Source organism: Hyla sarda, chromosome 13, assembly GCF_029499605.1.
Source record: "Hyla sarda isolate aHylSar1 chromosome 13, aHylSar1.hap1, whole genome shotgun sequence".
NCBI lineage: Eukaryota > Metazoa > Chordata > Amphibia > Anura > Hylidae > Hyla > Hyla sarda.
In genome coordinates, this window is record NC_079201.1 from 24,228,694 (window position 1) to 24,250,915 (window position 22,222).

At 41.6% G+C, this 22,222-nt stretch overlaps 1 long non-coding RNA gene across 2 annotated transcripts in view; it reads right to left on the bottom strand.

Moving 5' to 3' along the window:
- Positions 1 to 22,222, bottom strand: part of LOC130297586 (uncharacterized) — a 35,925-nt gene that overhangs the window by 591 nt on the left and 13,112 nt on the right. Inside the window, exon 3 of one of the 2 annotated variants that reach the window (XR_008849598.1) lies at positions 2,060 to 2,525. The exons of the other annotated variant lie outside the window; for it this stretch is intronic. This is a non-coding gene — a long non-coding RNA (uncharacterized LOC130297586). Of the gene's footprint in view, positions 1 to 2,059; positions 2,526 to 22,222 lie in introns of those variants that run through there. 2 annotated transcript variants of the gene reach the window in all.

The window sequence follows — 22,222 nt, forward strand, 5'->3', positions numbered from 1 at the left end:
TGTAATCACTGGCTGGTATTTTTTAATCTCCTTAAATATTTGACATTAGCCGTCTCATCTTAAACCCAACCAGTAAATTAGCCTCTAGGATACAACTTCTCATTCCTGTTTTTCTTTCTCTAGTAAGTTGGTCTAATGCCAGCAGAGCAGACCTCCCAAGACAAACATCAGTGGTTCACAGATATGTTAATATGATAAGTGCCCTATTTCCTTGAAGTTATGCAGCTCATGAATTTAGCTGGGAGTTCCCTATGACAGCTCCTCAATGGGCCTATAGCTCATGTGGCAAATTCCTATGTGGTGCACATGAGCCTGGGAGATACATAAAGAACATTTAACTTAGATATAAATTGCATGAATGGGGCTGGACCAAGCTGGGGTTCTTCTGCCTGGCTGTAAGTAGAATGCCTCAAGTAGATTAGTTATTAATAAACGCCTCTTGCTGTGGTAATCGTTCTCCAGGGGTCCTTGATCTCCCTGGAATTTGGCAGACCCACTTTCGGAGAAGACTGAAATCCTACAAGGGGTAACTAGACCTTTTCAAGATTGATTAAGTGCCAAGCCTGGTGTCCTAAAAAAGGGTCTAGAGATGGATTAGGGAATGTGTTTATGAAGTGACCTTTTACTTAAAGTCTGAAGATGTGATTTATCATGGTCGAGACAGGGTGTACAATTTGAACACACGGGGTCTGCCACATACACAAATGCAGCAGTGTGTATCAGATGCCAGTTGTTTGTAAGATATACAGTAGTTAAGAGTTTGATATAGCAGAGCTCAGTGTGTGGCGGAACCCTGGTTGATAGGTGTAATGAATCTGAACATGTGAGATGTAGGTGGGCTGACTCTGTACAATGCACTGCAGCTGAGGTTGCCAGATAAACAATGGCTGAACCCCAATGCTAAATCTGTATCAGGGCCTCAACCTACCATAATATTGATGTCTTCCTATGGGACAGCTAGGCCTATGGCTTTCTTATAAAGTAGGGCCTAGGTGTATCCCATGCACCAGCTATAGCTACATATTAAAGCTAAATATTAGCTATATACAGATAAATATAACAAAAGACAATGGGGTTTATTTACTAAGAGTGGAGTGTAGGTTTCTTTGTGGGTTTTGATTTCCCACTGGTATTTTCTCAAGGTATTTACTAAGGTTTCCCTACATTTTGTACTTTTCCCTACATTTTGCTTTTTTTTTACAACTGTTCTGATCTGTCGGGTTTTTCTCAGCTCAAATACAACACTTTTTCTGTGGAAACCTTAGTAAATATGTTGGGATTTTTCAAAACTGTCGGGACCACGCCCCCTTTATCTCGTGACCACGCCCCCTTTCGAGTTTTTCTTGTAAAATGGAGGGTTTTGGGTTTTTTTGGTCGCAAATTGTGTTGCAAGGGGCGTGCGACACAATTTGGGCGCAAAAACCCGACAAAAAACAGTCGGGATCACGTTAGTAAATAAACCCCAAATATGTGGTTTATATATATATATATATATATATATATATATATATATATATATATATATAAGGATTCACAACCATATGAGCTGGATTAGTGGCCAGGATCTTTAAGTTACATCTCTGGGAATACGATAAAGGAAATTAATGAGTAGGGTTGGGCAGTATGACCAAATGTGTGTATCACAGTATTTTTGTAAGTTTTGGCAGTTCCACAGTATATAACGGTATTTCCTCCTCCTCCCCTCCCCCCAAATTAATTATCAGCCCAGCACTGCCCTCATCGGGGTAAATACTCACTAATTGTCAGCGCTGGGCTGACAATTAATTGGGGGGCAGAACAGCGCTCGCGGGTCACATATGATTAGTTCCCCGATGTGGGGACAGCGCAGCGCTGATTAATTTATTCCCGAGGGGGAGGGGCCAAACCGGTATTGCGGTATGGGTTAAAATTCATATCATGCAGCACAAAAATGTCAGTATTCGGTATGAACCGGTACACCGCCCAGCCCTATTATTAAGTTTTGTTTTTTCAATAGGTCCCCACCATTATGTTCCTATGACCCGAGTCCTGGACAACCACTTGAACCAATTGGATTTTTTTAGCTCAATTTTCCATTGTTTCCTCCAAGAAGCAAATCACAATATGTAGGTTACATATTAGAAGTTCTGTGTCTGTGTGTGCTGCTTGTGTCACGTGGGCCGAGTACGCAAGGGTTTTTCTAGAAAAAGAAGATGGAGCTGTGTGAAGACTTCCTGGAAAATTATTTTCCGTCAATGTTTATTATCTTTGGGTCACATCGAATATATACATGGATTTTGTGCATCAAGCATTTTTAAGCCCCTTGAACAAACATATATTGTTTAAATCTTTAAAAAAAAAAAAAAATACTTTACAATTTTTGCATTTTTTTCCCTCCAAATTATTGTCCATTTTCAGTTATCTTCTGACATTGCGCATGCCAGGACCTTCCCAACAGGAACAGACTGAAAGTATTCAAGCCCCTGAGCATCTCATGGGTTCTTTACCAATAAAACATGGCGGCTGGGAGAAGTAATCATGGGGGTCTGGGCCGGATAGAGAAGAGAGAGGGAAGTAATCTATGAGTCACAAGAGTAATTATTGTAATCACCTTACAAGGTTTTCAGTAGGATTATACTGTACACTATTTACATCAACCATATGGGCAAGAGACATTTTGAGTCCCATTAGGGTCCAGGGATACAGTGTGACCGCTACTTTGGCACATACTATAGTTACAGCCTTGTGAAATAGTAATATGCAGTATCAGTCAGTAACTTGATGGTGGTTAATTTGGAATTTGCACTAAGGGCTGACGACCATTAGATAAAGTGCTGCCAATTGAGATATCTACGCCTATCAAATAGCTTTAGTTGTGTGCTTGGCCGACTATTAATTTATAATGCAGCCGGCTGCTATTAACTGGAGTGGATGAAGATCAGCTGGAGATTTTTATGTGGAGAGCTACTTTACAGGATGACTAGAAGAAGAATCGACAAGATGAAGGTGTCTTTAGTTTCCAGAGCACTGTATGCATCATGAATATGTGCACTCTGCGGACAGAGTTAGCAGGCCACCCACACAGTTGTATCATCTGCTGTCATCAATAGGCTTGGATTCCATGGGTCAAAAATATAGTTTGTGCTTTGTGTTTCACAGCTACTAACACGAAGGTGATAAAGAAACGAGTATGAAGAGTGACAATGTGACAGCTGCTGAAATATTCTTTACTGTCAGAAATGAAAATTAGCAATAGGTTCATATCCATCCATACTACAGGACAGTTGTAGTTGTATTCCTGTACATAGGGCAGTGTTATTGTAGTTATATTAATGTACAGTTACATCTTTGTGCATAGGGACAGTATTATAGTAGTTATTTACATAATTCAAGAAGTGAAGAAAAGCCAGACTCATCCAATTCATGTCGTACCACAGGAAGCTCTTTATGGCGCAAAACATGTTCTCGGTTTAATCTCCGTCCAGCATGTGCCATGCTTATAAAAATGGCATGAAAGAAAGCATCTTGTCACAGAGCTGGATGTGGATCCTCTAACCTGTGGCTGATGACACGGACCGTATCGGGGAGCGGAGTCTAAGTTGCCGCTGGTCCTCACCAGAGCCCACCGCAAGGCAGGATGGGCTTGCTGCGGCAGGCAACACCCAGGTCGCTACCCCCTACACGGCTCAACCACACAGGTAGCTGGGCAAGGCGAGGTACCATAGGATATAGCAGAAGGTCAAGGCAGGCGGTCAAGGTGCGGAGTCAAATAATGTAGCAGGAAGGTCTGGATACACGGGTAAGGCAACAGGCAAAATGGAACGCTTAATCTCAGGCTAGGGGCACTGAAGATCCGGCAGGGAAATGTGGGAGGAGCAGGGACTTATAATGTGGTGTCAGGTGCAAACACTAATTATGGGCGCACTGGCCCTTTAAATTTCAGAGCTCCAGCACGCTCACGCCCTAGGAGACGGGGACGCGCGTGCCGGCGCTCAGACACAGAGGCAGGGGAGCGAGGTAAGGGACGGGCTGGGATTCGCATGCGGGCCCGACCCGCGATGCGAATCCCAGCCCCACCGGCAGACGGGGACCTCGGGACACTGCGCTCACAGCCGGAGCTTGCCACCGGAGCACAGAGCGTGACACATCTATTTTTATGTTCACTGAATTGGGTGAGTGCTTTACTTCTGGAGTTATGTACATTGTGTATCTTGCACAGGCAGCACACTAATGTGAAATCATACAGCATCTCCTGCCATATCAGGATATAATTGTCAGGTGCTACTGAAGCTTTAACCCCTTAAGGACCCGGGGTTTTTCCGTTTTTGCATTTTCGTTTTTTCCTCCTTACCTTTAAAAAATCATAGCTCTTTCAATTTTGCACCTAAAAATCCATATGATGGCTTATTTTTTGAGCCACCAATTCTACTTTGTAATGACATCAGTCATTTTACCAAAAAATCGAAGGCAAAACGGAAAAAAACAATCATTGTGAGACAAAATTGGAAAAAAAAAAACGCAGTTTTGTAACTTTTGGGGGCTTCCGTTTCTACGCAGTACATTTTTTTGTAAAAATGACACCTTATCTTTATTCTGTAGGTCCATACGATTAAAATTATACCCTACTTATATAGGTTGGATTTTGTCGTACTTCTGGAAAAAATCATAACTACATGCAGGAAAATTAATAAGTTTAAAATTGTCATCTTCTGACCCCTATAACTTTTTTATTTTTCCGCGTATGGGGCGGTATGAGGGCTAATTTTTTGCGCAGTGATCTGAAGTTTTTAGCGGTACCCTTTTTGCATTGATAGGACTTATTGATAATTTTTTCATGATATGAAAAGTGACCAAAAATGCACTATTTTGGACTTTGGAATTTGTTTGTGCGTACGCCATTGATCGTGCGGTTTAATTAACGATATATTTTTATAATTCAGACATTTCCGCACGCGGCGATACCACATATGTTTATTTTTATTCACACAGTTTTGTTTTTTTTTATGGGAAAAGGGGGTGATTCAAACTTTTGTTAGGGAAGGTGTTATATGATCTTTATTCTCTTTTTTTTAAACTTTTTTTTTTTTTTTGCAGTGTTATAGCTCCCATAGGGACCTATAACACTGCACACACTGATCTTTTACATTGATCAGTGGTTTCTCATAAGAAACCCCCGATCGATGATTCTGCCGCTTGACTGCTCATGTCTGGATCTCAGGCACTGAGCAGTCATTCGGCGATCGGACAGCGAGGAGGCAGGTAGGGATCCTCCAGCTGTCTTGTAAGCTGTTCGGGATGGCGCGATTTCGCCGTGGCTATCCCAAACAACTCCCTGAGCTAACCGGCATGCTTTCACTTCAACTTTGAACGCCGCATCTAAAGGGTTAATAGCGCGCGGCACCGAGATCAATGCCCCGCACTATTAGCCACGGGTCCTGGCTGTTGTTAGAGGCCGGGCCCGACGCCGTGGCCCCGCGTTATAGATCGGGAGCGGACTCATGACGTACGCGTACGTCATGGTTCCTTAAGAGGTTAAAGGGGTACTCTGGTGGAAAACTTTTTTTTTTTTTATCAACTGATGCCAGAAAGGTAAACAGATTTGTAAATTAATATATGTAAATAATACTGGCGCAAACAATGGTACCTTAATACGGCAGCCCTGATACACAAAGGTGAGTATTGGCTAATGCTCACGTATTATATATAGCAATTTGTAAAAAAAAAAACTGTGTATCGGAGCACAAGTACGAGAATAGATGGAAAAATGCAGTGGTACTTACTGAGGATATTATGTTATAATCACAAGGATGGATATTGGTATATGATGGTGATTCCTGGTCAGTTGTAAGGATCCCTTCCAAGGGGGAATAGTGGAATTATTCAGATATTGTACCTGTTACAACAATTTAGGCGTATAATGTAACAGTTAGATTGATAATAGTATAATGTCAATACCATAGGAGTTAAAGATAATTAAGCAGACAGGCAACTCACTTATTATAATGTTTGTCATACCTCCAGGTGCACATGTATTTCACTTGTTTTTCTCAATATGTACTCCTTGCGGCAGTGATCTGTCACTCTAAGGTAAGATGCTGTGTATCGATGTTAGTTTCACTTTAGATACACTATGTTCCAATGCGATACTTATGTTGCGATCCCCTTACTGGCGATCATACTACAATGTATAAATAATACTGTCACTTTCAGGGCAATGTGCTTTGTAGTCTATTTCTTATTATGCACTCTATGATATTCAAATGAACTGTGTACCGCTCTATATAGTCGGGCCACTGCTGAGATGCACGCTGCTCAAGCAGCTTGTCAATGCATACTCCACACTGAGGGCTTGATATACTGGGTAACTCTGTCATCCAATGCTGTTTGAGTCCCAGAACTTCCTGCGATGTCAGCGTCTTGCCGCCAGGAGAACTCAGGGTCCAATGATGTTGCGGGTCAGTACGAAGGAGACTACGGAAGTCCGGGTGGTAGCGGGTATATGCACCGGGAGACCTGCTCCGGCCGGTAGCGCCTCACCGGTGCTACAGCGCTACTAATTGTCCAAGGGTTAACTGGAACCTGTAGGTTGCTCGTGACGTCACAGTTACAGCAGGGCGCAGGGGCCAAAAAACCATCTAACACGGTTCGGTCGGTACGCCGACCTTCGTCAGAGATGAGTGGATGTACCAGGTCCCAGCTATTTATACCGGTTTCTCTATGATGACGCCAAATTGTCTCCATATTTCCTCCCATTACGCTACATCAATTGAGTACTATCATATATGCATTGTTCCAAAAACATTAATCAATAGGGTACACAGCCCTTACATTCCTCTTCTTGGATTTGTACTGTATTATATTCAGTATCCTAAATGTGTTAGTCCAAAAAACACATCAGAAACGCACCTGTACTACCGCACTATGTGAATGCAGTGTACATTTGAATTGTGTAAAACCATGGAAAAAATTATTATTATTGCTTTTTATGCATACTTTTTCATCTTCCACAAGCTTCACATTTTTATTTTTTATGTTTTTATATATTTATTTGGAGCAAAGTCATTCAGAACTGCAAGGCCATAATTAAAGGAATGCAAATAACTCCAGGTCCATATGCAAGCCATTTGGGGATATGGTGTTCAAATTAAAAATCCAGCGGCTCTCTGCCCTTGACATGGCCGCTATATGATTCCCCCCTCTCCAGTGTTTTTTCACCTTCTCTATAGCAAAAAAAATGTGATTGTGAAAATGAGGCATTGTGTTTTTTGGCAAAATGTTTCGAGAGGGGGTGCCCCAAATACTTTCACTCAATGTTGTAAATGTGTTCTCCGATCCTGGTAGTTAAAAGGCGCTTGGTTCTCCCCACGTACGTTTTCCCACATGGGCACAGGATCCCATAGATGACATCATTAGACTTACAATTAATGTTGGATTTTATGGAATCTATATATGATCCATCCCAGCTCTCCACTTTAAATTGTGGGGATCTTTTTGCCCCTGTTTTCTTACAGCATTTACAAGAGCGGCACGGAAAAAAGCCTGGCTCCTAAAAAAAGGGTCGCTGGTCCTTACAGTTGTTCTTTATAGTTGGTGCCACCCTGTTTCCTATATTTGATGTTTTTTTGAAAATAAAGAACGGTTTGGCCTGTAGAAAGTGTCCCACAGTACGATCTTCCTTCAAGATCTCCCAGTGCTTGCTCACTATTTTTTTTAAAGAAATTGCTCTGGTTATTGTAAGTGGTGATTATTGGGATTTTGATATCCTCTGGGTTTTCTTCAGAAGGTATTCTTTGTTTATTCACAAGTAGGGTGTTCCGGTCCATATTTTCCACTTGTTCTGCTACTTTTAAAAGCATATCTTCTTGGTATCCCTTTTGTAGAAAATCCTTTTGCAAGTCTTTTGCCTCCTCCCTAAATTATTTTATGTCCGAGCAGTTTCTGCGCAATCTAATGAACTGGCTCCTCGGGATGTTCTGGAGCCATATTGGAAGGTGACAGCTGTTCAAATCAATGAAACTGTTACTATCCGTTGCCTTGCGATACGTTTTAGTGGTTATTTTGTTGTCCTCTACTGAAATGGTTAAGTCCAAAAAGTTTACCTCTGTGTGGCTAATGGTAGGAGTAAAATTCAGATAAAACTAATTTTTATTTAAATTAGTTAAAAATTCTGTTAAAAGTTGTTCCAATCCATTCCAAATAAAAACAATGTCGTCGATAAAACGCCGCCAGAGGACCAGATTTGCTGCCAGGCCTTCCCATGGGAGGATAAAGAGCTCCTCCCAGAAGCCCATGTAGAGGTTAGAATACCCTGGCGCAAATCTGGTCCCCATGGCGGTACCCCATGTCTGGAGATAAAACGTGTCCTGATATAAAAAATAATTATGTTGTAATATAAAAGCACTCCCCTATAAAATGTATTTGTTCTTCTGGCAGTGTAACATCTTTTTTCATAAAGTATTCTGCCGCTTCTCGCCCTTTTTGATGTTCAATGATTGTGTACAATGACGTGACGTCTAGTGTACCTAGAATGTACCCTGGTTGCCACGTTATTTCCTTAAGAATTTGCAAGATGTGTGTTGTGTCCTTAAGGTATGCTGGGAGTTGCACCACATGTTTTTGGAGATGAGTGTCCACATATTTTGACAGATTCACTGTGAGGCAGTCAATACCCGATATAATCGGTCGTCCAGGGGTTTTTATTGCGGATTTGTGTATTTTAGGTATGTGGTAGAATGCAGCTATTTTGGGGTGTTTCTGCATAACAAATTCTGCTTCTTTTTTGTTTAAAATGCCGCAAGCTTTTCCCCTTTGGACTAGCTCAGTCAGTTGTTTGCTATATAGTGTTGTGGGATCATTTGACAGTTTTTGATACGTTTTTGTATCCTCTAATAGACAAAGTGATTCCAGATGGTAGTCCTCAACATTTTGTACTACCATGCTGCCCCCCTTGTCTGCAGGTCTGATCACAATTCCGTTGTTATCTTGTAGAGTTTGGATCACCAGCTGTTCTTTTTTTGTAAGATTAGATGCTCTATACCTATTTGGTTTTTCTTTATATCGCCTAATGTCTCCGACTACCATGTTTTCAAACACCTTAAATGAATCAGAGCATTCCCCATACGGGTGAAACGTGGATTTGTTCTTTAGCATAGTGTGCTGATATATGGAGGAGCACTCCTCATCATTTTTGGCAATGGGATTTTTTAGAAAATATTTTTTTTAAGTGACAGATTCCTCATGAAATTCTTTATGCCTACGAAAGCTTCAAATTTATTGGTTGGTGCAAATTTGAGTCCTTTCCTTAGTAAATAGATTCGTCTTCACTTGTGTTTACTGAGATTGTAAATTTTCTGAGAGGTCGGGGGTTCCTGGTTATATTCGGTTTTGTATTTCCCTCATTATGTGTTTTTTCTTTTTGGAGAATTTCCCCCCTCTCAAACCTCTTTTGTGTCCTTTTTTCCCCGTTTGTGAAAAAAATTGTGTCTCCGGATTATTCCTAGTGCGTGTGATTTCTGCATAGGATTTAATAGATCCTGAGGGAGTGTTGTGAAATTTATTAGCACTTTTATTCTTTACTGACTTTTTTGTTATTATTTTTTCACAATCATCATTCCTATAATTCTTATTGTCCTTAGGTCTGACTACCTGTTCTATTTCATTTCCTTCCATTTCTAAGTTTGTGTTTTCTCTTTGTTCTACTACTGCACATCTATTTGCTGTAGGGGGATACTCTTTACTAGTCGGGGAGTGGGATAGTACACCCATGCATAATTGTTCCTGATCCCCACCGTTCCCCTCCTTAAGGGGATCCGTGTGGGCTTCTGTGCTATACTGTGTCGAGGGAGTATGGCAAATGGAAATTGCTCTCAGGTCTATTTCTACCCCGACCATTGAATTCTGTATATTTGCCTCATCGATAGTATGTAACTCTAGCTCACTGGTTGGTGAGGTAGTGTCTAATGAAAAAATTTGAGAATCATCCGGTATCTCATCCCGACTGAATTTATTCTGTTTTTTCTTTATGATTTCTAGTTCCTTAGATTTAATTCTCTGTTTAATACTGTTGGAGAGATGGATGATTTCTTGGTGATATTTGTACGGTTGTAGTGACTCAAAGATCTGTTTAATTTCTAATTTAGCTGTTAGGAGGTTCATTTTCCTTTTCTCTATTATGAACAATGCAGCTTGTTTAGAAAAACTATGCACCATATTATTCCACTCACCCAATGTGCTCGTATCACCTAGGTCACTAGTGAGGTCTGCTTAATTATCTTTAACTCCTATGGTATTGACATTATGCTATTATCAATCTAACTGTTACATTATACACCTAAATTGTTGTAACAGGTACAATATCTGAATAATTCCACTTTTCCCCCTTGGGAGGGATCCTTACATCTGACCAGGAATCACCATCATATACCAATATCCATCCTTGTGATTATAACATAATATCCTCAGTAAGTACCACTGCATTTTTCCATCTATCCTCATACTTGTGTGCCGATACACAGGTTTTTTACAAATAGATTTGTAAATTACTTCTATTAAAAAATCTTAATCCTTCCAGTACTTATTAGCGGCTGTATACTACAGAGGAAATTCTTTTCTCTTTGGATTTCTTTTCAGTCAGGACCACAGTGCTCTCTTCTGACACCTCTGTCCATGTCAGGAACTGTCCAGAGCAGGAGAAAATCCCCATAGTAAACATATGCTGCTCTGGACAGTTCCTAAAATGGACAGAGGTGTCAGCAGAAAGCACTGTGGTCATGACAGAAAAGAAATCCCAAAAGAAAAAAATGTCCTAGTATAGCTGTAGTATACAGCCGCTAATAAATACTAGAAGGATTAAACATTTTTTATAGACATAATTTACAAGTTTGTTTAACTTTCTGGCACAAGTTGATAAAAAAAAAAAAAAGTTTTCCACCGGAGTACCCCGTTAATTCCAAGACGGTGCCACCTTTTTCTTTTTCCTGTTCTTTTATAGTAGTTAAATTCTTGCACATAGGAGGCAGTGTTATAACTAGTTATATTCTTGAATATAGAGGACAGTATTATAGTAGTTATAAGGCACTGTAGAGGATATGCAATATATGTTTTGATGAAAAATGTATACTAAAAACCTGTTAGTTTTTGATATTATGCTGAGAAGCAATCAGATCATTATACAAGATTGTAGATGTGCACCATGTCTGTTTTCTACCCGAATTCACATTGTGTTTTCTATCCCCTCCTTTTTTTTGTTTGAACATGTGCTGCTCTCTTCCCCACCCCCTTAGCCCAACCCTATATAAGTAGTAGTTAGCTACACAAGGGCCATTTCTTTCCTATCAGCCTCCCAGTCTGACTGGGAGAGCATGGTAAGTGAGCTTCAGTCCGAGGCCGAAAGAAGCTTCAGTCCGAAGCGATACGGTCGTTGCACTCCACAGCCCTGCGTTCCTGCTGAACGATCCCCCCTGTACCTGCTGTTATCTTATGCTGCAAGCATTGAATAAAGAAGAGTTCTTGCTGTAAGGGTGAGTCGTCCGTCTATCTTCATTTCTTACTGTTGTTGTATGAAAGACTTTGCTCTATAACAGACGCAGACGCTCCCCACAGCACCCAGCTCAGCAGGCTACACATACATCCGATAGTCCAGACAGGAGAACTTAACCTACAGTCAAGTAGACAGTGCCTGGTGCTTTCTTCTTCATTACAATTATAGTAGTTATATTCTTATACATAAAGGACAGTATACTAGAAGTTATGTTCTTGTACATAGGAGGCAGTATTATAGTAGTTATGTTCTTATACATAGGGGGCAGCATTCTAGAGTTATATTCTTTTACATAGGGACAGTGGGGGGGGGGGGTATTCATCAAAAGTGGAGCGGGTGCATGTCTTTTTACTCCATTCATTTGTGTGATGGAAACTGTGTACCTGCACCATATTTATTACGTGGTGCAGGACTTGTGATAAATATGGTGCTGAGCACATTCCTTACTTGAGTACTCAACTTTGTATGTTGCCCCGTCTGCGATTTTTGTGCAACCTTTTTTGACTTGTGCAACAAAAATGTGTGACTTTTTAATAATGCGGTCCACAGTTAGTTTTGTAAGCCAAGTCAGGGCAGGTGTAGATTTGCCCCTCAGTTAGCACAGTTGTGACAAAAGATGCAACAAACTGAAAAGTTGCACATCATAAATTTCTTACCACTGCATGATATCAACTGAAATCACAACTTGGTATGTTCTTTTCTGAAAAAACTTTTAAAGCAAAAGTCGCAATGAAAAGTCTCTAAACAGCATCTGAGACAAACTGTGCGACAAATTTACCCCGCATAACCATGGTGAGCTGGACCAAATGGAGAAGAAAGGGAAAGACTATAGAGAAGACATCACCTATGAGTCATGGGTAAAACAATATGGTAATCTGTTTTGGCAATCGGTATACTTGATTATTACAGTATAAAGAATTTTCCATGGTAAATCCCCCCATGAGCATCCATCAGTAGGGGAACCTGTTGTGAAAAATCTGAAGCTCAAACCTGCATAAAACGGAAAAAATCTTTAGCATGTTCCTTTCTAGGAACCTAAGGATAAAAGAGAGCTGACTGTCTGTGACATCTCATTGGACTAATATGCACCAAGTAATCACACAGGGGATTAAAGGAATAAAGTAATGGCTTGAGATGTAAATGTTAGCAATTCCGCCGGTCATCGCTGTTCTGTTTCCTAGTCTTCCCATAACAAGGTGTCATGTCATTGTACAGTAATGATGGATGGAACAGATACAGCAGCATTCCTGTAGGTTGGCCATCAACCAGATTACCTTTTAAATGGCTTCCTGATACTGGAACAAGCAATGAAGAGACAAGTTAAATGGGCACTGTCAGATCCAAAAACTTTTTATATGTTGTTACTAGAGTTGAGCGAACTTACAGTAAATTGGCTCGTAGCGAACCTTGCAGCTCGGCTGTTGATTACTTTAGTCTGCGTAAATTAGTTCAGCTTTCCAAGGGCTCTGGTTGCCTGGAAAAGTCCAGGATGACAGCCTTAGGTCTCCTAGGTCTGTATCCACCTTTTCCAGGCAACTGGAGCCCTTGGAAAGCTCAACTAATTTATGTAGACTAAAGTAATCAACAGCCGAGCTGCGAGGTTCGCTACGAGCCAATTCACTGTAAGTTCTTTCAACTCTAGTTGCTACTGAAGAAAATTAAAGAACTTTTATAGTAAGGTTGTTTAAAAAAAAAAAAATGAATATTTAAAGGGGTACTCTGCCCCTAGACATCTTATCCCCTATCCAAAGGAGCCATGACGTCCCGCTGCTCCGTCCCCTGTATCGCCCGTCATTACGCACAGAGCGAACTTTAATTTTGCGGGATCTGACAGGCACACTTTAAATAACTTCCATCCCTAGTAGATGAAGGTTGTAAGGTTAAGATTAGAAATAAATATATAAGGTTTTGCTTATTTTCCAAAAACAGCGCCACTCCCCTCCATAGGCTGTGTCTGGTATTGCAGCTCAGTTACATTCAGTTGAATACTGCAATTCCACCCAGTCTGTAGACAGTTGAGTAAGAGGTTGTCCCAAGAAAATTACATCCTACTGAGGGCTGGAAAGACAGCAGGTATACAGGTGAAACTCGAAAAAATTAGAATATCGTGCAAAAGTTTATTTCTTTCAGTAAAGCAACTTAAAAGGTGAAACTAATATATGAGAGAGACTCATTACATGCAAAGCAAGATAGTTCAAGCCTTAATTTTTCATAATTGTAATGATTATGGCTTACAGCTCATGAAAATCCCAAATCCCCAATATATTATATGATTTGGGGAGCCAAGTCATCTACTGGTATTGGTCCACTGTGCTTCATTAAGTCCAGGGTCCATGCATCTGTCTACTAGATGATTTTGGAGCACTTCATGCTTCGTTCCGCTGACGAGTTGCATTACAAATAAATGAACTTTTGCAAGATATTCTAAATTTTTCTAGTTTCACCTGTAAGCGTGTCATATACACAACACCTCCCTCTTGGCAAATGGAGAAGAGTCACAGTTTTTATTTTATTTTAATTTTTTTTTGACAATTCATGCTTTTATTGGTGCCAAAGTACCAGAATCTCATACAAATTGGCGATATATAAAGGCCATATAAAAGTGCGGTTGCCCAGTACGGGAGTTGTTACTCCATACCCTTGCTGCCCTGTCAGGCAGCCTCCCTTCAGTGTTCCCTGGGTCCCCTCTACACCTGTCTCCTCATGTATATATTTTCTGCCATATGTTCTACTGTAAAGTGTGTATAGGAGTGTTATCGCTTCAAATGGGCACTGCCAGATACAAGAACTTTCGATATGTTGTAAAGCATGCAAAACCAATAGCTTTCGTTAGAAAATTTTCAGTATTTCATACTGAAAAAGCCAGTCAAACAACTGCCCCCCTGCCTGCTTGGATACGTACTAGTCCTGCTGTGTCCATGCATCATCACCTATGTCATGGACACACTTCCTTGATTGACAGCTGTGAGCGCAAGGCTCTGAGCTGGAGGAAAAACCCTACCACTGTCATCTTGTGTCCAGCTACTGTCAGTGAGGAGAAGCTGGGAGTTGTAGTTTTGCTAATGCTAGGGGACATGTGAGCAGACAGCACACTGAGGGAGGGGGCAGAGACTTGTACAATGAGACCACGCCCCCTCCCTTTGAGAGGAATTCAGACTGGTGAGCTAAATTAAAAGTGTAATAAAAAATAAATAAAGGTGCTAGACCCATACAAATTAGATGTGCATGGTCACGATTAGGTACTGAGTGAAATATTAAAAAAAAAGTTTTTTTGTTGGATCTGAAGGGTACGCTTTAAGAAATGTTAACATGTGATCACCAGTTGTCATGTGAATGTAGCCCAGGAGGTATCAGTGACCATGTGACCCAAGGGTGACCTATGGGATCCCACCAGAGTCTCCCCTATATAAGCCCTAGAGTAGAGAGAGAGAAGAAAATGGAGAGAGGACAGCGCCTCGTGTGATACCGTAAAAACAACGGACCCCAGTTGGAAACCCTGGCAGGGTATACTCTCACCTGGTGACCCTCTTGAGGGTTATGCGTATCTCCCCGTTTCCAGGGGTGTTGGAAGTGTCCGTGCTGCAGCCGAGGTGCCTTGACTGGTATCCTATGCAGGAACCCGTTGGATAATGGATTATGGAGAGAAAAAGGAGGCCCTTAGGTCCGGCGCTGCTTGGTCCACAAAGGTTCAGTCGAAATAGTGATGGAGGTTAAAAGTGGTTTATTTAAAATTAATAAATAAAACAATTGTCCAAATGCATGCGAGCAATAACGCGTTTTGGGATTAGCATATCCCTTCTTCAGATTGCGGATGTGTAGAAGATGACAAGCATGAACCTTTAAATAGACGGTGAAAAAGCGCCAAATCGATGTTCAAGGTCAGGGGGCGTGTGTTCATACCGGAACGGGATCGGGGAACATTACTACTTAAAATCATGTAATGTCTTACGATACTAAAGAATTATGAATATGTGGATTATACAGATTAATACTGATATGATCACAACAGAATTTACATGCGCATATGTATTAATTTATACACATTCATTCTTGATCTGAACAATAACACTCGGAATCTCCACTTCACTCACAACATCTACCCTAATAATGCAGAATTCTTGGATGTTATCGTCTTTCACAACCCTGATAATTCCATCAATACCAAAACCTACTTCAAATCAGTTGATAGCAACAGCTATTTGGATTACAGTAGTTCCCACTTTCACAAATGGTTAAATAATATCCCGTATGGTCAATACAAGCGGATAAGAAGAAATTGTACACAATTGTCAGATTACACCCTGCAAAGTAAAATCCTAACCAAGAGATTTAAATCTAAAGGCTACCCAATATCCTTAATTTCAAACAGTTGCCAGAAAGCAAGAGCTCTAGACCAACAGACCTGTCTACTATCTTCAGAAACAAAAAATGCTTCCCGAAAAAATACTGGTTTTTCCTGCAACTTCATAACCACCTTCACAAGTGACCATAAAAACATCAACAAGATTCTAAAAAAACATTGGAATACCCTCAAACTAGACCCGTACCTAAAGGATATCATTACACCCAACCCACATGTCATTTACCAGAAAAACAAATCCCTTAAAAATATTTTAGCCCCCAGTCGCCTAAAGAATCTTAAAATTGCAACTTCTATACTCCCTTCTATGCCCCCGATAACAGGTAGCTATCGTTGTAACACCGCAAGATGAAAATGCTGCCATTCTATTAGCCATGCTAAAAAAACATTCAAATCTAATATAACCCAGGAGATATTCAACATAAAAACCTTCATGAATTGTAATACATCATTCACCATCTACCTGTTGGAATGTTCCTGTTCCCTCCAATACATAGGACGCACCATCCAAACCCTGCGCTGCCGCTTAAATAAACATAGATCTAATGTAACAAATGGATACAGTCTCCACAGTGTGTCAAGGCACGCTGCGGTGGTGCATGATTGCCGTTTTTCAGACTTTCGAATTACCCCAATAGAACACATCACAGAAGATACCAACCAAAGATACACGAGTTTACGCCACCGGGAAAACTACTGGATATTCCGTTTACAAAGTTTACAACCATCAGGTCTCAATGAGTATATCGAACATGTAACTTAAGTTGGAATAGCACTACATTGTCTCTCTGAGCTACTTTTTTCATAATCATATATTCAACTACACATTCTCCGGTCTAAATAGTTTTTATCATCCTGACTTACAATCAGATTGGATATTCCCAGTACAACACTTACCTTGAATTTTCCGCATCACCCAATCCACTCCTAATTGGTCGCTATTCCCCAGGTGACCTTTTGTTTACATCCTCGTCAAGAGCATACGCCGTGCTGCCAACTGATTGGCTATTGAGTTCTAGCCACACCTCCCCTTTTTTTTTTGCCTGATTGGCTACATACGCATCATAGCTCCTTTTTTAAATCTAGATTAGCCTTTTAAACATGTCACGCGATTCTATGCTGTGTTTCAACCAAACATAGGTTTTATTCATTCATATTAACCCTGTCTTGACATCACCTGATACCCTATTGGTTTGGTAAACTCTAAGCCTCCCTATGGGTTACGCTGTCTTGCGTCCCAAGCCTCCTTTTGGGTCTTTCTCCAACATGACTGACGTCATTCATAGCCCAATAAGTATAAATTAATACATATGCGCATGTAAATTCTGTTGTGATCATATCAGTATTAATCTGTATAATCCACATATTCATAATTCTTTAGTATCGTAAGACGTTACATGATTTTAAGTAGTAATGTTCCCCGATCCCGTTCCGGTATGAACACACGCCCCCTGACCTTGAACATAGATTTGGCGCTTTTTCACCGTCTATTTAAAGGTTCATGCTTGTCATCTTCTACACATCCGCAATCTGAAGAAGGGATATGCTAATCCCGAAACGCGTTATTGCTCGCATGCATTTGGACAATTGTTTTATTTATTAATTTTAAATAAACCACTTTTAACCTCCATCACTATTTCGACTGAACCTTTGTGGACCAAGCAGCGCCGGACCTAAGGGCCTCCTTTTTCTCTCCATAATCCTTTATAAGCCCTGGGAGGAGTCTCTTCCGTCTCTTTGGAGATAAGTCTTTGCTGAGGTCAAGTCAAGCCTAGGAGTGTGTCTGGAGTCATAGGAGGCCTCAAGTCCATCCTGCAGCCACAAGCTACAAGTCTACAAGTACACTACAGTCACAGCTTAGTCAGTCTCAAGTCAAGTCAAGTCAGTCACAGTCATCTTTTGTCAAGTCAGAGTGGCCTGCACTAAAATTGTCCAAATCCACTGCAAGTCCCAGCAAGCCCTTAAAGGGGTACTCCCCTGGAAAACCTTTGATTTTTAAATCAACTGGTGCCAGTTGATTTGTAAATGACTTCTATTTACAAATCGTGATCCTTCTAGTAATTATCAGCTTCTATTTTCTCCACAGGAAGTTATTTTCTTTCTACATTTCCTTTTCAGTCTGACCAAAGTGCTCTCTGCTGACACCTCTGTCCATTTTAGGAACTGTCTGTAGCAGGATAGGTTTGCTATGAAGATTTGCTCCTACTCTGGACAGTTCCTAAAATGGACAAAAGTGTCAGCAGAGAGCACTGTGGTCAGACAGAAAGGAAATTCAAACAGAAAAGAACTTCCTGTGGAGCAAATAGAAGCAGATAAGTACTAGAAGGATTAAGATTTTTAAATAGAAATTATTTACAAAACTGTTTAACTTTCTGGAACCAGTTGATAAAAAAAAAAATGTTTTCCAGGGGAGTACCCCTTTAAGGTCTCTGAAGTGACTGTTCACCTCCGTGAGCCTGGCTGAACTGTATAGACTGTTCCATCTGTCACTCAGTAAAGCTACCATTGTCCGTAACTTGGTGTTGGAGTCATTATTGCCCCCTGTGCCTAGCCCAGGATCCAGCAGTATAACTTCGGGTGGTATTGAGGATAAACCATGCCCTGGCATCACGAATACAAGGGGTTAATGATATCTTCTCCTAAGGTAATTCCACCTGCCCTACATCTCACACCCCATACCACAAAAGGGTCAGACACATACAGAGCCTTTAATAATAACAGCTACCCCCATAACAATGCCACCTTTCATAGTGCCCCCAATAACATTGTCAGATAACCACGTAGGCCTAAAATAAAATGTTGCCAGACATGCCACAGTGTCCCATGGAAAAAATGCCAACCAGTACCCCCTCCCCCCCATCACACAGTGGCCCTGATAACAGTATCAGCAATAATAATGCCAGCTAGCCACACTGACCTTATAGCAAAACTAGGCATCCTGGGCCTCACCAGTCAACTGCAATTAGCTTATTTACACCAACATAAGTGAAAGAAGGTGCTACATAAGGGTAGGGTCACATGTGCCATGTTTTGCTGCTGTGTATTTTCCTACCCATTGAAGTCCATGGGTAGCAAAATCAGCTACAGAAAACTATGCAGCAAAATATGGCACGTGTGACCAGGGCTGTGGAGTCGGAGTCGGATGAAATTTTGGGTACCTGGAGTTGGAGTCGGCAAACAATGCACCGACTCCTACTAAATTTAGATTGGAATAAATAAAATAAAAAGCAAGTTTAAATGTCCCAATTCACAAAAAGTTATAATTAATGACTTCTCTACTTTAAGAATAAAGACCAATGCATGCAGTGCCTCATGTAACCGCAAAACGAACACGTTAAGTGACCGTGAAGAAGCATGCTTTTCATGTGCTTCACTATATGGCACGCAACGCACAATAGGAGCGGCAATACTTATATTTTCCATAGTGTTGTGTTCTGCTGTTACAGGGAACCCATGGGTAACCTAGCATCTCACTGATAAGGGATTAAGTAAATATGTTTTTGCACTTGTATAAGTGAAGGGAATGGAGGGTCAATAGTTCAAGACTGAAGCTGTAAACCATTGGAAAAACTGCTGCCATTCAGCTAAGGCTATACAAACTTGTAAACTCCGATTGTTAGCTTAAAGGGGTACTCCACCCCTAGACATCTTATCCCCTATTAATGCCATAGACTTGCATTAAGGGGGCGGGCCGTGATGTTACGAGGGGCGGAGCCATGACGTCATGCTGTATCGCCCGTCCCCTATATCACCCGTCATTACGCACAGAGCAAACTCGCTCTGTGTAGTAATGAAAGCGCGGTGGAAGCACACTGTTTGTAAAATACTGACATAGACCATTAAATCTAGAGAGATTTTCCTAAATAACACAAATGCATAACATAAAAATGCATATCAATACAGCTTTCTGTCTTTATGATCTTAACCATGAGAGCAATGATGACATCTAAGTGCGTTCTAGAATACTTCACATTGGTTGTTTTCAGATACATATTGTTAGTACAGTGTTTTCCAAGCAGTGTGTCTCTAGACTCTAGCTGTTGCAAAACTACAACTGCCATCATGCCTGGACAGCCAAAGGCAGTCAGGGCATGCTGGAAGTTGTAGTTTCGCAACAGCTGGAGACACACTGTTTGAAAAACACTGGTCCTGATTTACTAATGTCAACCCGACTCTTTTTCTCGGGTTGTGCGACCAAATTTGTGTCACATAGCCCATTCGACACTTTGTGCAACACAATTTCCTGACACAAAATACCGACAAAGGAGTGTGTTCCCGACAAAAAAATTTGAATTTTGCTCCACCAAAACCCGACAGCTCTGAGCTGTCGGGAAATTACTCAAAACTGAATGAATCCTGCCCCCATCATGGAACAGGGTCTGTTCCATGTTGGGGCAGTAGTACAGGGGCTGAGGGATTGATCGCACCGTGTCTCACTTCTGATACCCGATCCGATCAGAAGTTATTAAGCAGGGGAGCGATGTACAGTGTACTTTTACTTTCATTCTTAAAATTCCCCGCCGGGAGCCCTGAATGGCCGGTACTGAGGAGCCATTCAGGGCTTCAGGCGGGGTTTTCAAATAGAAGCGCTGCAGTGGGTAAAGATATATAGAATAGCTGGCGGTGGGGAGGAGGTGTATATATATGGCCCCCCGCAGCACTTCTATATATATCTTATCCCCTGCTGTGCTATATAAGTCTTGCTCCCCGCAGTGCATTTATATAGGCATTCTCCCCCGCAGCGCAATCATATGCCCCCCTGCAGCGCATGTGTATATATATTTTCCCCCCACAGCGCTAACATAAGCCACCAGAAGTGCTATGAATGAAAAGTATTCTAACAGCAGCGCATCTGCATTCTAACAGCAGTGCCAGTCCGATTCTCTGCTGAAAGAATACTTGTCATTCATAGCGCTGCAACGGCATATGTACATAGAGGCACTGTGGGGGGCAGAAAATGTTATATGTTATATGAAAGACAAGTATTCTTTCAGCAGCGCATCAGGCCGGCCGGCTTCCGCCCAGATGCTCAGCTGTTACTTTTCATTCATAGCACTGCCAGGGGCTTATGATAGCGCTACAAATAATAAGAATATATATATATATATATTTTGTGATGATTCGCACTTGCAAATAGGTGCGGTTGCAGTATAGATGTCCTGTATGGGCAGGGAAGGAGTGCTCGCTAAGCTCACCCGCGCCCCTGTCCCTGCCTACTTGTCCGCCAATCCTAAATGATAGGCCGGAAACTGGTCGACGATCCCTTCCTAAATAAGTGAGGGGAGACAAATGTCAACACAATAAAATACAATCCTGTCAGTTGTCAGGAGCAACAGGGAAACAAGCAACTAACAAAGACAAACTAAACATACACACATAAAGTCAATGTCAGTCAAACCGAGTCTAGCCAGGAGTGGGAAGAGGTGCCAAATCGCTATAACAAAAGAGAAGTCAGATAGGAAGCCAGAAGTCAAGTTGCCGGGTATACAAGGGAATAAGGGAATGCTAGCTACTCAGGTAATGACCAGTTTCACAGGCATCTTCCCAGTGTCTGATGCCTGGTAATATAGGGAGATGCACATGTGGTCAATCAGTAGCTAGCCACTCAGACAGCAGGGCGTGACCCGGCAACCTTGCAACAACACCTTGTCAGCACCTGTTAACCCTGCTGGTGCTGACAATAGAGGAAAGGAAGCAGTATTTTCAGAGTTCAGTGTTTTATTCACACAGCAAACAGTCTTTAAATGCAGAACAAAGGAAAACATAAAAGTCCACCTGTATTCGGTAGGTGTTTATTCACACCTCAGGCCATGCCATGCGGCATCAAGCAAGTCTTTTCCAGGCCTCCAGGCAGACTGCTCGCAAGCTTCCAACCTTGGAGCAAACGTAGGGAAGAATTCCACTCTCAGCTCTTTGGCAGTGTGAGCTGCAACTAGCAAATCCCCCTTAGCTGGTGAAACAGGTTGCCTTTAAGGCCAACAAAAGGCACTGAATGAATACCGTCTCTTACTTCACCAAAGCCAGGAGCCTTGGTGACACATATCGCCCATCCACCATGATACCTTTCACCTTCTCACAATATATATATTATACATACACACACACACACACATGCGCTGCGGGGGACAATACCTATACAAAACGTGCTGAGGGGGGCATATGATTGCGCTGCAGGGGGACAATACCTATATAAATGCACTGTGGGGGGGGGGCAGGCATATATAGCGCAGCAGGTGGCAAGGTATATAGAAGCGTTGCAGGGGCCAGACATATACAACGCCCCTAACCCCCCCCCCCCGGCAGCGCTATGAATGAAAAGTATTTTAACAGCAGCGCATCGGGCC